The sequence below is a fragment of the Euprymna scolopes genome, chromosome 6 (assembly GCF_053919585.1).
Source record: "Euprymna scolopes isolate OS-2025 chromosome 6, ASM5391958v1, whole genome shotgun sequence".
NCBI lineage: Eukaryota > Metazoa > Mollusca > Cephalopoda > Sepiida > Sepiolidae > Euprymna > Euprymna scolopes.
In genome coordinates, this window is record NC_136487.1 from 36,360,139 (window position 1) to 36,377,036 (window position 16,898).

A 16,898-nucleotide genomic window follows, 5' to 3' on the forward strand; every position below is an offset into this window, starting at 1 on the left:
AGATCCTGAGAATATGAAGGAATTGAAGAAAGTTTGCGAAGAAGAATGGTTGAAACTATCAGAAAATGTTTGTAAGAAACTAGTAGGAAGTTATGGAAAGCATTTGGAGGCTGTAAGGCAGAACAAAGGATATACCGTAGTTTGGGGTAATTATGCCAAATCAAAAAAGTGTACTTTATATGCGTGGTTGCCAAAAGACCAGTTTTATCTAGTTGGCGCAATTACCCCGGACGTGGTGCAATTACCCCAAAGTACAACTAAATATTAATGTGTTAAATACTTTTGCATATGTGTAATTTGATTTTTTGCTTATAAATATTTGTCAACTAAGTATATCTTCATTTTCGTTATAGTTTTAGATAAATAATATCTGTCCAAAGATTGAGTGTAAATTTCATTCAAACTAAGTTGATATTTTTTTAGAAATACGAAAAAAAAAAAAACCCCAATGTATCAATTACTTTTGCTATTTACTGTATGTATATATATATGTATGTATATATATATATATATATATATATATATATATATATATATAATGAACCCTTTTTTGGGGTCAACGGCCAACTAGCACCGTGTGTGTTTGTGTGAATGTATGTGTGTGTTGGGGTAGAGAGGGCTCCCGTAAGCCGTGGTGAAGGCAACCTTTCTAGGAGAAGCAAATCTCGGATTTAAAAAAAGCATAAAGCGAGAGACCAGTACCCGCATTAAGCTGGTCTGTAGTTTTACTTGTTGCTGGCTATCTTGCTCTTGCTTGTTGCTGGATCTCAACATTTTGGACCGAGAGAGAGAGAGAGAGACTTAGCTGTCGTACAAAGCTAACATCATCTGTGTCTAGATACTCCCTCAGGCATTTGTCTATTAAAATGGTCCTGTGGCGATGGAAGTCATTTTTGGGCTCATGGACTTTAAGTGTCTGAGGGAGTGGCACTCGTTTTACAAAACGTTGCAATCATCATCATATATATATATATATATATATATATATATATATATATATATATATATTTATATACACTTTTATTACTATTTTATATGAAATAATATATTATGTACATATTTTTTCAGTGTTTACTTTAATTATGCTCAATACATGAGTGGGATTTTAGTAGTATAAAATATACTTATGGCAAGTAAGCTACAAAGAAACATTTGGGTTTCACTTCAGACGCAAATATTCAGGATTTATGTTACACAAACGTTTTTATAGTGATGCCCACGCCATCTTCTAACCACACAGTTTTTGATTTCATAACTTTTTCCTATCTATTCGTTTCTACAATCAATGAATTTGCATCCTTGTTTTAAAGATTTTGGCACGCTTCACTACTAAGTCAGTCAGACGAACATATTACTACACACACACACACACACACACAAATATTTATTTATAAATATCAATAATTATTTTTATATCTACAGACACTCATATTCTATGCTTTCATAATCATCAGCATACAAAGTGATTATTATTGCTGATTGGGAGATTCGAACTCAATCACAAAATCAACCTTTAAGTCCATTACCTTTATGCTATAGGTAATTTTCGCGAGAATTAAGGGAAATTAAACACCTATAAATTTCAAATGCCGGCATAGCATATTAAGCAGTCAGAGAGCATTCTACGACCAGAAGGTGGAATGTTGCATATCCTTAGTTGACCACTTTTTCTTTAAACAAACATTAGTATATAATACGGATTGTCTGTTTATTTTATATTTTTCTACCTTTCGTATGATCCTTATGTTTCTACTAGATTGTTGTACATAGGATCCATACGTGTTTTTTTTTTTGTTTTTTTTCTTTCCCCCAGTTTTATGCAAGTGCTTTCGAATGAATTCTCCCAATCATCAGGTGGCTTATTTATACATGCTGAGTTTAAACTGTGTAGCTATATAGAATGTATTGATGTTGTAGTTTGTTTGAAGCATTTTGCACAGTGCGTAAAAAGTTGAATTCTGGAGGTGGTGACAATGCAGTTTGGCATAAAATACCGTAAACAGATCAAATGAAAATCTCAAATAATTTGATGATTTTCAATTAAATATTTATTTACTAATGTAGGTTGTCGAATGAGGATGATGTATTCTTTAGGATGCCATTCACACCATCATTGTTTCATACATAACGTTGGTAAATAAATATTTAATCAAAAATTATTGAATTCTTCAATATGGCCATATGATCTGTTTACCTTGTTTTGCATCAAATGGTATTTTCTATCAAATTGCATGTAACCGTCTTCAGCTTCATATAACAAGATCTTTACCATTATGAAGAAGTTCTATTCTCTTCCGCCAATTTTTATCCTTTTTTAAGCTAAGAAAAAAAAAAAAAAATCTCTGACTGTGTGTTATTTTTAATTTTTTATTTCCTAGGGGAACATAAGTCTGTTTCTAGTGAGTTGTTTGGTGAATTTCCATGACTCAATGAAACACGTGTAAGATGAAGTATACTGATCTAATATATAAATGGCTATATGTCTGTCTGTCTGTCTGTTTCCATATTTTCAAACTCTATCTCCTCCAAAACTAAAAGTCGCAGGGCGGCGCTAGGGGCCTCAAAGAATTGGATTTTTTACGAACTGTTCTTTTATGGATCTTTTGCTAGTTAAAATTGTTTTTAAGGGGACAAAAAGAGGTGAAAAATGAAAAATTCGTTATACATTTTGTGCATTCATCTTAGTTGATTTTTAATCGGTTTATATGAGTTTCATGTTGGTATAGTGGTAACGTCACCAGCTTTGAATGCTATAGTTTCGATTTCAATTCTAGCTGATGGTACATAAATATATTTTTTTTTTACTTTTAAAATCAAGACTCTATAATAATATATACGAAATTTGGACGAATTAAAATATCATATTAAACCATATTTTCGCCCGTGCAAAGCCGACACTGCTAGTAATAAAATAATATGAATGTGATGTAGATGCATATAAATATATATATATGCATGTATTTTTTTATTTTTTTTTAAAGCCAAAAACAATGTGGAGGAAGACCGGAAAAGATGAATTAAAAAAGAAAAACAAACAGATATAGACGAGTATGGCTGAATAGAGCAGTGTCTAACCTTTATTTGACTATCATTCTTCACTTTTGTCTTCTATTTTGAAAAAGAGAGGTACCTTTCTCTCGAAATTAATCAAAGTTCCACACCACCCACGGATTTTACATACACCTGACATACCAGCAACTTGGTAATAAAAAATTATACATTGAAGTGAAGAATGATAGTCAAATAAAGGTTAGACACTTCTCTATTCAGCTATACTCGTCTATATCTGTTTGTTTTTCTTTTTTACTTCATCTTTTTCGGTCTTCCTCCGCATTGTTTTTGGCTTAAAAAAAAAAAAAATACATTTCTTTACCAACAATGCTTCAAGCAAACTACTATCTACTCATATATATATATATATATATATATATATATATATATATATATATATAACAGTGGTGTGTACTTAGCTTTATAAAAAAAACCTTGACTTTTCAGTCAATCTATATATAAACAAGTGAAGCCTGCATGGTCCCCCGTGAGTGCACAGTGAACGCGGCATAAACAAAATGACTAAGTTCAGTATCCCCCCCCTCCCATTTAGCCCCAAAGGTCCCTAAGGGACGTCAAATCTTGGTGAAAATGAACAAGCGGTGCAGTTTTAGGCCTTAACATATGAAAATTTGAGTTCTGCACCATGCAAAAAAAAAAAAAAAAAAAGAAATAACTAAGTCCACTATTTGCCCCCTCCCTCCATTTAGCCCCCAAAATCCCCAAGGCCTTAACATATTTAAATTTGAGTTCAGCACCATGCAAAACTGCTAAATAGACATACACAGAAAATTTTGGACAAATATGGCAAAGTAGTCCTAAAAATGGAGTGTTTTCATTAGTCCTAAGAGAGCCCTTGGAGCACACCCAAGAGTTATCGTGAAGTATAGACAAACAAAATTATATAGAAATCAGTTACAACTTTTCAGAAAGTTTTATAAAAATCCAATGCATCAATTTTTTTTTTTTTTTTTTTAATAAACACAAAAGTGTCAATTTTAGCCATTTTAACCCAAAAGCACCCCTAGAGGAGCAACAGGAGTTTTTTTCCGGAAAATGCGTTCTGTTACTTTTTTTACTCACATCATGTTTAATGTTTGTGCAAAATTTCTAAACATTCCAAGGCGTAGTTATTAAGAAAAGTGCGGACAGACGAATGGACAATGGTGAATTTACAGGCCCACCCTCCTTTTGTCCGGGAACCAAAAGAACAAACTTTGAAATTTGTTTTAAATAATCTGGAATCCTCTCGATCTTATATATAAAAAAAATCTGAATTCCTGATGATGACATTTTATCTGATTTAAAGAATGATCATTACGGCTATATTGAAAATGTTTCTCAAAATTCTTGCACTAAAAATACAAACATATTTTACAAAATATTTTATTGGTATCTGCTTTCTTCAAAACTTTTTTTTTTTTTTGTTGATTATTTTTCATTAATGTGGTGTTACATACATGACATAAATATATAAAAATGTACATAACGCATATTACTTAGAACTTCCACTAAATCATGGCTGACGGAATGAGAGCATGCTACCCCGTCGATTAAATAAAGTGTTCTGTTCGAAATTCCGTGCAGATTCCAGAGTTTGACAGAAAGATTTCAGAGTTCGACAAGATACACCTGAATAAGGTCAGAGATGACACTGATTGAAATGTTGTAAAAATAACACTTAGGATGAGAACAGTAGTCCGAAGAATCCAAATAATACGAACACACCTCATATTAATATAATAAAGTGCACAATAAAAAAATTTGACTACGGACACTTTTTGTTTATATTTAAAAACTTGATGCATTTATATTGAACTAGCAGGACCTGTGGAACTTCCACAGGAGACTCATCCATATGTAATATATTGATGCTGGCATTCTGTAGATGTTCAGCATAAATGGAGACACTCTAATATTATTGTAGCTCTTTTGTTAAAACTGCAAAAGTATTTATCTAAGCTAGCAAGAACGCCCGTCATAATCCGGTTGTAAAATATGCTTAAATATGATATTTTAATTCTTGTAGATTTCGTATATATTATAGTGTTAATGTTCTATCGATTTTTTTTTTTATATATATATATATTATAAAGGTGCGATAAAAAAAAAAATCTATATATCTATAAAAGTGAACGTGTCTGTCTGTCTGTCTGTCTGTCTGTGTACATTTCCCTACGCAATAACTCTGTCAATTTTTAGTCTATAGACTCGAAATTTGAAATACCGGGTACTGAGATTTGGGAAAATCGATGTGACGGGTGTCAACCAGAAATTTGGCTGTTAAGGGGTCAAATTTCAACGATTTGACCTTTAAGAACTTTACCAAACTCCTCCGACAATTTTGGGTCTAGACACTTGAAATTTTAGATATAGGTTCCTTGAACTTGGATCTAACTTAATAAAGTGATTTGAGCCCGAAACTATAAATTTTAAGGGGTCATAATAGGGGTCAAATAAAAAAACAAATTTACTTTTTTTTTTTTGCTCAGCATACACCTCCAAACACCTGGGCAACGCCGGGCTGAAATGCTAGTAGAAGATATATCCATACGAGTTGGGTGCATCAGATTGAACCGAAACCAAAACTTATATATATATATATATATATATATATATATATATATATTGAGATCTATGAGCTATAATCAAAACCGAAACCAAAACATGAAGAATTCTTGATAAAATTATTTATAAAAAAAGAATAAATTATTGGAATGCCATCAGCTATAATCGAAACTGAAACCAAAACTTATGAAGAATTCTTGGTAAAATTATTTATTACAAGAAATGGAAGTCCATAACAATGAAACGACAGTCGGATGTAATTGTCACAACACCTAAAATAAGTAACACACACGCTATCCTGTTAATATATAGATAAGAGTGGAGGGATTTGCATATAGATTGCATCTAGTTAAGTGTTTTTCCATCGCTTATGTCATCTTCCATTGTAATATGTACATAATTTTTCCGTCTATATTTGGGAATGCTCGCTCTGCATTCACTCTTAGGTGCCAAGATGTTCATTGACAGTTGTAGATATTTTGTTAGTAGTTATTGAAATTAACTCACTCTGAACCCTTGATTTAAAAATAGCCTCCTGATTCTGGTTTTGGCTTAGTCCTCGTTTGATGTCAGATTGTTCAGGGGTTGACAGATTAACTTAAGTAGTTTTGATGTTTGACAACGGAAGAATCGAAGAATCGCAACTGACAATTCAAGGAATTTCTGCTTCTCTTTTTAGATCTCCATTATTAACTTTCTTGCTTTGGCTTGATGTATTCATATACGATAACATCACAAGCCGTGTGTATTAATATATTCGTATATTTGGTGTAACCTAATGTTATTTCATTGGTTGATTAAGTGTATATTTCTTTTTGTTTTCTTTTTTGCTTTTTTTTTTTATAGCGATGAAAGGCTTAAACTTTTTTGTTAATTAGAAAAGGAGGAATTCTTCTCTTGAGAGAGCTCCTTCTTTTGATAAGTCTTTAGAACTTTCATCTGTAATATAAAAGCGAAAATTTGTGGAATGGGGGAGGGAGTCTTGGCGCAGTTACTGTTTCTTAGAACCTTTTATAGGGGACCTAGATTATAATATCTATGACTCACAAAACGAGTTCACGTGTATCCTTAATTTGGGCGACTTTACACACTTTTTTTGCGATTTTTCTTGGTCTACGCATGTTTGTTTGACTTTTCAGTATATAAGCGAAACTGAATCTGTAGCATAACACCGTCTAGAAAAGCAATGAGGTTTGATCAATGCGGGTGGGAAACCCCTTATATCAGACAATTGCTATTCACTTGAACACTCCCCTAGATATGGGGCCCTGTCGGTGGGGCATTAGAATATGCCGACTGCCCCCTGCAGAAGGTAAAAGTCCCTCAATGGGGGTCCTGGATATGACCTTAAACTATATCCAGTGGTGAGGCCCCAGCTTGTGGGCTTTGGAGGAGTGTGGAGCCACCCTTTAATTACCATTGCTCCCAGGTCCACTCTGACCCGGAGTGGTAGTACCTGTTAGGGTCTCAACTATGGGTTAAATAGAAACCAACGTGAAAACAACAAATATATTCTATTAAAAAAAAATATTCTTCAAAATCTTTGGATTCGGCATTAAATAACCCGAAAAGGGTTGATATGCCATAAAACAAAAACAACCAACCAACCCTACATATGGGGAGGTTTCCTCCAACGTCTTGGGGGAAACGCAGACACTGACTTGCAGCCAAAGTTAAGTTTCCCATATGACGTGATGTTTGACCTCATTAAAGTCACGCACCTGTCATTTAACCTTTTAAATCGTTAAATTAAAGCAGTTTTCATTTCCTCTCCTGTTGTGACCGAGCGGGTAAGATGGTTTTTTTCCCTTTCTTTTCTACCTTCGCGTCAAGACTTCGGGTTCGAGCCTACTTTCCTACTAAAACTTTTTTTTTTCTTTTACACCTCCAAAACACCTGGGTAACGCCGGGCACCCCTGCTAGTTTCAAATCTAGAATGAAGACTTATATCTAAAGTGCTGCTAAGATTGATGGGAAAATAGTTAGATCATTCTATCACTCCATACCTAACTCTTGATGCGTTTTCTTTGAATTGAACAGAAACGATTGTTTTTCTATATATATTAGAAAGTCTCATTGCCACCAAAACACGAGAGCTTTATTTTGTTCATCATTTGGCTGATGCTGTTTCACTTCTATTTCTTCTTTCTCTTTTAGTCTCAGCTAGATTTTTTTTTGTTTGTAGCATACTTCAGAATGATGTAAAATGTGGTAGAAGACTTTTGTTTCATTAAAGAATGACTGACACTTCCACATTCACACTCTATCCATTATGCTATCATGATTTATTTTTTCTTGTTGCTTAAAACCAAAATCTTTAAAGATTCTTTTTAACGGAATTTAAAATCCAAATTTTCAGTATAACGAAACAAGAAAAAAAAAAAAAAATTCTAAATCAGCGCTGTTTGATATCCCTACCCTCCCAACAATGTAAAATTTCTGGCCACTCTAACGTTTAAGAGCAGTTGATCATTTTTTTTTTAAGAGGGTCTGTTTCACATCTGATTGTACAAGATTGTTTTGTTTGTTTGATTGGATTAAGGGTAAAGTAATAATTTTTTTTGTCTTTTTTTTTGCTAACCTTTCACCTTGAACATAGAGCATTTATCTCCCATAGCAAAAATATTTTTTTTACTTTACTACCTTTAGGAGCTGGAGTGGTTCACAAATGGATCGCTTTGCATTAAATTTAATAAAAGAATGGACACTAATAAATATGGGGAAGAGTGGGGCAAAAATAAGTGGTGATAAAATTGATATAAACGGATTAAAAAATATTGTTTCAAAAATTAAAGACGAAAGATCTGACATGGTAGTATGTAAAGAAGTTTTGTATAAACCTGAGAAAAAAATTGGAGACATACGAGGGGCACACACAAGATAAACGTTCACATAAAAGACTGATTTTTTTTCAATTGTCCCAAATAATAAACACATTAAATAATAAACACATTAAATAAACAGAAATACATTATTTAATACACATTAAATAATAAACACATTAAATAATAAACACATTAAATAATAAACACATTAAATAATAAACACATTAAATAATCAACACATTAAATAATCAACACATTAAATAATCAACACATTAAATAATCAACACATCAAATAATAAACACATTAAATAAACAAAAACACATTATTTAATAAACACATTATTTAATAAACACATTAAATAATAAACACATTAAATAAACAAAAACATTAAATAATACACACATTAAATAATACACACATTAAATAATAAACACATTAAATAAACAAAAACATTATTTTTGTACGCTTTATCTTTATTGTTTTGTTTTTGTTTTTCCCCCCCAAAGAGAATGACTTTGCAACTAACAAAAATACAAACTAGGTTATCTCCCTTACAACCTAATTGATTTTATAATTCAAACACAAGGCTGTATCTCATTGTGCAACATAGCTAGATTTGATCTGTTTTCAAATAATAGAATTAGTTTGAGTGGATCCAAGAGTGTTTTGAGTCTAACTCAACAAAATATCCAATTGAAAAGTTCTTTTGCAGAGTACATTTTGCACTGAATGACCCATATAAATTTCTGTTTGTTTGAGGAAGAAAAAGAAAGGCAGATTTCTATTTATGGTCTGGAATTAGCTAATGTATTTATTCATCAATTTCTTTTTTTTTTTATTGTGTATACATTTTTATGTCATACAATCAGATTGTTTTGATATCACCTGCCTCATAAAAAAGAAAAATGGAGGGTGTATTTTTCTTTCTTTTTGAAGTGCATATTGACAATTTATGAATTCATATTCTTTAAGATGAAAGAAAGATGAAATGAAAAGATGCAGCTGTTTAGACGGCACACAATTTTTTTTTCTTTCTTTTTTTTTTTTAAATAAATATAAAAGATGTAAATTTGAATGAGCTCAACTCTTTAATTTTATAAAAAAAAATATTTTTTAGGACAATTCAAGGAGAATGCGGTTTCTCATTTTCATCTTTCATAAAAATCGATTGATCTGTCCAGGCACACATCCATAAATTAAATTTGCCTTTTATACATGTCTTCATTCCTTATTTCATGAACAGTGTTCATGTGATTCGGATTGTTCTATCAGCTTTGTTGTCGGCAGTGTTCAGTGTTAGATGACTTGGCCAAATAGCACTATTCCCTATGCAAGTGGGAAATGCTATTATCAAAATAAACCTCCATTATCTATTATGTTATTTTAGAATTTCCTTTATTTCAGGCTAGCTGCCATACCAAGGCTTCAGGATCTAGTCACCCATAGCTGTAGGAGATAAGATGGATTCAATAACATTAACAGAACTGATCTCAGTCAACACTAACACCTGATATTTACATGTGAACTTTGAAAAACTGATCAAACTTATGTTTTTGGACAACCCTAGCTCCATATCTATTTCTTTTACTTCCACTTTAAATCTCACTCCCACTTAAGGATTGACCTGATTGTTTTCTAAACTAACTAGAAAACGTTTAGAGGATTTTAATAACCAGTCACTGATTTTATTTATTTTATTTTTTTGTTGTTGCCCCACATCTAATCGTTTTTTCAATGAACTTATAAATCCCATTTGTAAATAAAATTTATTTTAACCCGTTGGGATATTTTAAGAAAAATAGTCTATAAAGTAAATGTAGTGTTATGGTGAATGCTGAAGTAAAAATGATCGGACAAATGCTATCTCTCCTCAAAGTCAATTTTATATTCTGTCAAGGCAAACAAGAGTGCTTTGGCCAGATGTGTTAACAGTCCTCCATCTAAGGACGTATTTCCAGTGAAATAATAAAAAAGTATATCAATGTATTTATATATTAAAAGGTTGTAAGTTAAAGAATGAAATAATTAAAGAATAATTCAAAACAAGTTAAAAGAAATGTTAAATTTGTTCAAGGTTTGCATATTTTTATAATGTTCTTTTTCTTTTTTTTTTTTTTTAGCGCCTTTCTTTGTAATGCTCAAAGAAGACGATTAAAAACACATAACTGTAAGTAATTTCTTCATTATTTTTTATTTTCTTGTTATTAAATTATTGAAGGGATTGCATAGTTTTTGAAAGGTTGAGTCCTACAAATTAGAATGATTTTCTTGTTGGAATAAGCCTCTTAGATTCTTTCTATAAAGAATCAAGTACCTATAGGAGAGGCCTGTGAAAGTAGTCACCTATCTAAAGTGAAATCCCAAATAAGAGAAAAATTTAGGTTGTCCTTGATGGTCGTACGTCTAAACAGTATGATATAAACGTAGGTGTGCCTCAGGGGTCGATCCTTGAACTTTTATTATTCCTGATAAAATTGTCTTCGAGATGGGTATATTTGCTGACAACACCACAGACGTTATGCATCAGTGTGTGATAATGTTTTTTATTATCATTGTAACTTTACAGGTGATATATCACCCACCTAGGTGTTCTGTCTTCAAGGAACTGTGTTATAATAGTAAGTATAATTGTATATTAATAAAATTATGAGAAAACTTCATGTACGTGTATGTGTCTCTCTCTTTCTCAAATCAATGTGATATTAGTAATTACTAGGGCTATGACAACAGAATATTCTTTTCATTGTTTTGACTGAAGTGTATATCCAATAGTTAGATACAGTTGATCAACAGAGAACAACATCACTTGATATAAAAGCATATAAGATATCAACCTCTATAAGGCAACCATTCGCCCATGTATGGAGTACTGTTGTCACATCTGGGCTGGTGCATCTGCTGCTTGTCTCTCGCTCCTGGACAGGGTTCAAAAGAGAGTCGCTAACCTGATAGGTCCTGAACTGTCATCTAGGCTTCAACCTCTGTCCCATCAACGAGATGTTGCATCCCTCTGCCTGTTCTACAAATACTTTAATGGTGAATGCTCTGACGAACTGCAAACACTTGTACCTCCCCGACGTAACTACCCCCGACAAGCTACTAAGTCTCATCCCTTTACAGTAGAGATCCCTAGGTGCAAGAAAGCCTTTTACTCCAATAGTTTCTTTCCCAGAACTGCGGGTCTTTGGAACTCCCTTCCGGGATTCTGCTTTCCCAACTGCAATGATATGCAGAAGTTCAAGTGTAATGTTAACAAATATCTTTCTACTCTTCTCCCTTCATAATGACCCCGCTAATTAAGTCCCTAATAGTAGCCCCCTGCTTCAAAGTGGCACTGTGCCTTGTTTGGGGTGAAAATTGAATAAAAAAAAAAATAAAAAAAAAAAAAATACAAATACACACATATACATATACATATTCTTTTCATTGTTTTGACTCTTCAAGTCAAAACAATGAAAAGAATATGCTGTTGTCATAGCCCTAGCAATTACGCATTGGATTAAAAAAAAAATTTTTTTATTCCTATTATAATCATTCTGATGCTACCAGATCAGACTGTCTGAAGATACTGGCTTTCTGACCTAAAATGCACCACGCATTGATGTTATGAGTTTTTTGTCCTTTTCTTTTGCAAAACTCAATCATGTTCTGTAAAGCCAAAAACAAAACCACCAATTTTTCTATAACAACAACAAAAAAAAAGCAAACAACTTATACAAATAAATATTTATAGATATAAAGAACTTGAAGCATAAAAAACTTTTTTCCAAAATTACAAGGTTCGACATTAAATAACCCAAACATTTTCAAAGAATATATTACTCTATTAGAAAAAAATATCTAATTATGAATGATATAGTTTTTGTAACCTTTCTTGCAAATATATTTCCATTGTAATTATTAAATGTTCTCCTTGTGATCATCTGACCCTACTTGTCTGTGTAGAATGTTGTGTTGATCTCAGCTTGTCACTGTAAACTTAATATGAATTAAAGCATGGGACAGTAAACTTTAGACGCATTTGATTCTTCTTTGTTATTTTATTAGCTAGTGAAAGGGGAACCTGAAGAAAGGGCCTTAAATGAGGGAGGGATGGAGGGATAAAAGTGAAAATAAAGAAATCACATCAATTCCAGCTCTACTTCTCTCAGCCTATACTACAACGAGAACAGATGCAAGACCAGCAGTTCCTACCAGCCCAGTAGGGAGGATAGTGGGAACAGGTGGCCAAAAGTCAACCTCTCAGTATATGTAAAAGCGCTCTATCCAATTCATTCTTTCGAAATCTCTCATGCATTTGATGTCGGTTCTTGTTCTGTCATAAATAAAAAACTCTTTAAAATCAAACTGGTATCCGCTTGATCAAAATTGAGGAATAAGAGTCAACAGTTCAAGCATTGATGAAACGTTTTTAAAAAAATTTTTATTTTAATGAAATCGCTCCAGACAAGGTTGTAAGGACCTAAGAAAAAACGGTAATTGTTGACAGATTTCCATCTCGAAAACAGCAATTCTTCCTCCTTTGTCAAAAACGGTCCTGGATATGACCTAAAACTATATCCGATGGTGAGGCCCCACCTTGCAGGCCTTGGGGAGTGTGGAGCCACTCTTTAATTGCCATTGCTCCCAGGTCCACTCTGACCCGGAGTGGTAGTACCTGTTAGGGTCCCAGCCATGGGTTAAATAGAATCTGACTTAAAAAAAAATATATACTCCATTAAAAATCGTTCCTCAAAATAACTAGATTCGGCATTAAATAACCTGAAAAAGGTTGATATGCTGTAAAACAAAAACAACCAATCCTTTGTCAAAAACATCTTGGAATCTCTTGGAAAATAAGGACTAAAAGACGAAATAAAATAAGGGAAAGTTACAAGACTGCTGAAAGTAAACCTAAGGTCCACTTCCTACTTTCCTTGTTAAAAAGAAAATGCATGAGTGTGTTGTTAGATAACAAGGTGGGGGGGGGTGCATTAAAAAAGTCAAGAAATCCTGTCACTTCCATTGAAGAGAAATTCTATCTCTCTCAGCCTTCCAAAACCAAAGAGAACAGACGCAAGGTATGACAGTCCTGGTAAAGTGAGCACGTGGCTGAAAGTCAGTCTCTGAGTATATGTAAATGATATCTCTTTCTACAATTCATCCCTTCTCTTGTACACATGCTCTTGATTTTGGTTTCTTTGTTCTGTTAAATAAACTCTTTAAAGCTAACCTGACATCGCCATGGTTCTCCATCAACAAGCAAGAAATGGGAGCCAACATCGTGAACCAATGAAATCCTAATTACAATAAAGATGTATTGGCACATGATGTTATACACTCATGGCAGTAAAAGTATACAACAATTTTCTTGAGCAGATAATCCAATTACACGTTCATTCCTAATCTTTAAATTGCCAAAGTCTGTGTAGTCCATGACAATGAATGGTTCCAAAAGGGATATTTATTCCAGGATAGGAGTTGGGGACAAGCATCCAAATTGAGGGAGGGGTGCATCCACACATATTCAACCTCTCTCTCTCTTATAATATTTCTCTGTACTAGGACTTGAATTTTGGGGGCATACAATAAAAAAGTTAGCCCCGGGCATCACCAGACCTCTGATGCTGCTGTTTGTTTCCCACTTTGGCTCTCTAGTGCTGCTACTATCCTTTCTGTTCAGCTCTCCTAGTCAGCCTTCTGACATGTAACCTTACCTGCTAATCAAAACTTAACATAAGATAAAATATTAAAAACTTAAAAGTGTGGATAATTTTTCCTTAAGTTCATTTGGGTCTGTACAAATGATTTCAATGGTCTTTTTTATTACTGCTTTATTAATACCATCTTTTGCTTTTTGGCTGCATCAATCGTCTCCTGTGATTTTTCCTTTGATCCCGTTTATCAGGATTGAAGAGAAGACAGTAAATTCAGCAAACATTTCAACCAGGGAATGAAAAAAAAAAAAGAAGAAAAAAGAAGCCTATCAGCAGTTTGAATTGCTGTCAGATTCTTAGAAATCAAATATTGCCATTTTGGGTCTCTTGAGTTAGTGAACTTTTCTTTCATTCTTACTCACCCTCCTCCCCTGAATGTTTTCTGTTTGCTGTAAAACAAAAATGACGACTCAATGAATTATGTTTGCACTTTGACAAAGAGGTGGAGAAGATTGACAATCCCTGAGATCTTATTTTTATGTAAAAATAATAAAAACACATGCAATCCAAATTGAAGTAATATTGTGACAAATGGTGTGTGGACCCTCCATTTTTTGTTTGGTTTGGTGGTTAAGCGATTTCTTTTCTGAAAAATGTCAGTGATTGATTTTGCTTTTATGCAAATAATATTATTACCTACTGAGGAACTTATCTAGGGTATTCTAGAAACTGTCAATCATCATCATTATCAGTTTAAACATCTGTTATTGGCATGTTTGGATAACCTTTAGAAATTAACGTTTAACCTTATCTATCTCGGCCCAGGTCTTTATTTATCCCTCTTTCTCTCAAATCTACTATTATCCCTTCTTCATTTCCAACTCTCTTCTATTTGAACTGTTCTGCATCTCCTAGCCCAACTGTTCTCACTCATTCTTTTAATGTGACCATACTAACAAAGTCTCATCTTTTGCACACATCTTTTAACACTGTCCGGATTAAATCTTCCTTTGAAGTCATTAGGTCTAAATCTGCCTTGAAGGCTCCCATATACAGCCATCAAATCATTCCTCCTCGTGAAACATATATGTTAACCCATCACTAGCAGTTATGCTCGGCTGCTTAGTAATGACAGAAGTTTCTTCATCTTATTCCATCCAGCCCTTTTGAAATCACACTAGTACTAGCTCTTCCTTGTACTCCAGCGCTATTGTCAAGTTAACAAAACTTCTGAACAACCTTAATAGTCTCACTATCCATATATACTTTCTCTGCATCTGTTTTATTCTTGTCAAATCTATTGAATTGCATTCAGACATTGTAGTGTGAATAATAAAGTTAATAAAAATGATCAAACCTTATCACAAGAATTTCAAAACATAAAATTTCAATTTATATATATATATATATATATATATATATTAATCTACACATCCTTGTCATTGCTTGTAGCATTTCTTTTGGAATTTTGACTTTCAAATTGAAAGTTGATTTATCTTGACCAAATTTTGAGAAATGAAAATACATCCATGAACACGTTCCAGGCATGACATGAAATTGCCTCAGGCACCCTTGAGCAAGGTTTTTACGGACCCCCCCCCCCGCAGTGCATTCCCCTCACATCACTCCAAAATCTATATTTTTCCAGTACTTTCTACTTTTTTTTTGTTTTTAGCTAAAACCACTATCAACAATTTGCCCCACTCTCTATCTGTGCTTAAATCTAAATGCAGATTCCATGAACAAAGTTTCTTTCCTAGAACTTCCCACCTTTGGAACACTGTTTCACTGGCCTGTTTCCCGACCGACTACAGTATGGTAGTCTTCAATTCTAATGAACTGTCCCCTTAAATAGTCAAGATGTGCGCAACTTACACCATTAACAATTATTATACTATCACCTCACATTCGTTAACCCTTATCTTTGAGTGGCCTTCAGACCTTGATAAGTGGGAAAAAATTGTTTTTACCATCTACTTATCCCCACTTCCCAATCCGTTTTAATTATTCAAGCTCTGTCTACTCCCCTCCAACCAGGTTCTCTCCATCTTTAAAATACATTCTGTAGTGATTTATCAACTTGTGAGCTTAAGGGAGTTTAGAGTAACCCCTAATTTTCTATTAGTTGTACCTGTCATACGGCATCTATTCGTTAGATAGAATCTATCGTTATCAGATAGTATATAGATATTTAAAATATAAAAGCTTTTGCAAAAATAATTAAATTTGACAAAAAAGTTTCCCTTAAATGGTTGATATGCAATAAAACAAAACCATTAAAAAAAAATAAAAAAAAACTATGAATGAACAATTTTGTTCCGACAATCTATACATGAATATATTGTTGCTCCTATATGTCGATCTTACCTATTATGATATCTTAAGTCCGAGTAGCTTTCACAATTCCAGCCGGTAATAAAATGAATGTTGCTAGGAACTTTTCTATTCTTTATTGATCTTAATGGTTTTCTTGAATAGCGCCTTCTTATCTAACAAAATAATGGCTCAATATTGGTGAAAATAGACTCTGTATTTTTTATTACATCCTTAAGTTTATGTTTCAACTGAAGTTGTCTAAAGCAAAACCATAAAGTGCTTGTTTTCTATATCTAATTTGTTTAAAGTCAGAGAATAAAAAGACAGCTTCAATTTGTTCGCCTTCTTTTTCCTCCACGTAAGCGCCAGTGTAATTATTTGACCTTTTGAAATCCTTTCAGGACTTGTAAGCTTCAAGAAAATGGACGATTCATTTTCGATTTTTAAAGACATATATTTTACTAACTGGACGCCCGGCATTGCAATACGCTTAAACATGAT

At 33.1% G+C, this 16,898-nt stretch overlaps 1 protein-coding gene across 2 annotated transcripts in view; it reads left to right on the plus strand.

Moving 5' to 3' along the window:
• The window catches only part of LOC145277605 (TOX high mobility group box family member 3-like), a 730,818-nt gene that overhangs the window by 144,649 nt on the left and 569,271 nt on the right, over positions 1-16,898 (plus strand). Inside the window, exon 2 of one of the 2 annotated variants that reach the window (XM_080129132.1) lies at positions 10,566-10,612. The exons of the other annotated variant lie outside the window; for it this stretch is intronic. The gene's annotated coding sequence lies outside the window, so the exon portion shown is untranslated. The remainder of the gene's footprint in view (positions 1-10,565; positions 10,613-16,898) is intronic. 2 annotated transcript variants of the gene reach the window in all.